We start from the raw sequence: 2083 nt of genomic DNA, 5'->3' as shown, positions 1-2083 counted from the left end.
TGTGCCTACAAGAAGTCATGTTTCCTTCTCCTCTCCTGTCTTGCTGACCAGGATGGTTTCTGCAGCATTTTCTCTCTCACTCCTGTCCATATTTCTCCCCTCAGGTTGTTCCAGGATGACTTTTAGGTTCCTCGCTGTTGTTAGTTTTCCTAACTTACCTGTCTTCAACTATCTCAGGCATTCTTGAATGGGAGGTTGCAGGGCTACATAAAATAATAATAAATTATCTCTCTTCCCAGCACGTCTGAATTAGCATCCTCTTTCTAGAAGAGTCTCTTAGGATGTTAATTGACATCTGCCCCCTGGGATGTGTCTAAGTAAACCTTCTACCAGCAAGCTCTATTAGCATGTTAATATCCTCCTCACTCCTGGAAGTCTCTTTGTATCACTGGCTTAATCGTCAAACAGCTTAATTTACAGACACAAAATTAAACTGGTTGCAATTAATCTGGTCATAGCTTGCAGTGTCGTGGTGGGGAGGTGACAGTAGCTGTGGAGATACAGATACCACCTGGCACTACTGGACAGACCGAGCTGATGCTGCAGTAGCCCTAAGTGGCTAGGCCAGAGAAGGACAGGATAAAAAACTGACTGAGCACAAACACAGGCAGAGTACTAGCTCTTTGTTCTGTGTCAGCTGTGCATGACACCCTGCTTGGCCTGGTGTCTGCTGCAGAGATGAGTGTCATGTCTTCACCCACCCTGCAGAAGGGTCCACGGTGGTGGGGTATTTATGCCCCAGCTATGTTTGGAAGAGGAAAGGGCTCGTTTGGAAATGCTGTGTCCTCTAGCACAGGCACAGAGGTATGGGATCTCCACTGGGGATACAGCAACTACAGTAAAGTGTGCCAGGGGCTATGGGGCCCCTCACTGCCCCCTAACCATGGCAGTTTTCCAGCCCTACCTCCACTTCACTCAAGGTATGTCACACCTTGCTTCCATCCATTTTCTTGATTAGACTTGTTCCTAATTAGGCCTCATCTATTTTTAAAGAGTTGCATCATTTAATAGGAATTATGGTCTGATTAGAAGCGGAGCAGTACAGTTTGCTTAGACAGAACTTCACTGACTTCTGCCATTCTGACCCAAGAGCAAACCAAATGGATTTCATGACACCTGCCTTACAGGTTTGCTCTAGCTTCTGCAAAGACAAAATTGGACCCATTTAATGATGGAGGGCAGAGAAAGCTGAATGGGTCCAAGGCTCAGCACAGACAATTCCCCAGCTGAATCTGGGTGGGCTCACTGACTGGAACAAGCAGCATTCCAAGGCTTTGGGGCAGCTGCGCTCTTGCTGCAATGCTTCTGGCCGGAAGCTGCAGGTCTAGATGTGACAAAACTGTATTGAACTATGAGGACTGGTTATTTACAGACACACCATGTAACTGGAGTTGATGTGATTCCTGTTCTTCCTTTCACACTGAGCCTCAAAGGTAACCAAATGATAAAGCACTGGGAAGGGGCCCTGAGGGTCCTCACCTTGCTGGTGATGCGCGGGTAGACTCCACAACTCGTTAAAGTTGTAAAGTAGGTATGCTTTATTCAGCGCTGAGGAGCATGAGGGATCACTCCTCCAAAGGCATGCGTCCCTCAGCATTGTTCTCCTTCATATTTATCCTCTAAACAATTACATATTCATGAGGTTATGCAACACACCTATACATATTCATGTCCTATCCCCACTTTGTATTATAATGAGGTAAAAGGTCCTTGCTTGTGTCATGTCTCCTGGTGGTCGTGGGTGAGGGTCTCAAGATGAAGTAAACGAGTCTTCCCTGAACTTTTCATCTCTAGTCATTGCGCATGTTCCCTGGTGATTTAGTCACTGTCCAAACCGCAAAGCTGATTTCAGTCAGTTTAGGGGTCCAGAGAACAGGAGTTACTGTTCCTTCCTCCTATCAATAGCCTTGGTCCTCCCACCCTGTTCCAGCAAGCACGGTAAGTGTTGAGCACGTATTTGTTGAGTAAGCACGAGTAAGCAGTAACATTGTTAAGCAAGCAGCTTAACCCTCACCCATCACTCAGTAATGCCATGTGTATTTACTACTGGGGAAAGGTACTGGACTGGAGTCTGAAATCCCTG

The sequence above is a fragment of the Pezoporus wallicus genome, unplaced genomic scaffold (genome assembly GCF_028554395.1).
Source record: "Pezoporus wallicus isolate ANWC-B61680 ecotype Strahan unplaced genomic scaffold, APGP_CSIRO_Pwel_v1 scaffold_1904, whole genome shotgun sequence".
Taxonomy (NCBI): Eukaryota; Metazoa; Chordata; class Aves; order Psittaciformes; family Psittacidae; genus Pezoporus; species Pezoporus wallicus.
The sequence above is the reverse complement of the archived record's forward strand: the minus strand, read 5'-3'. Positions refer to the sequence as shown.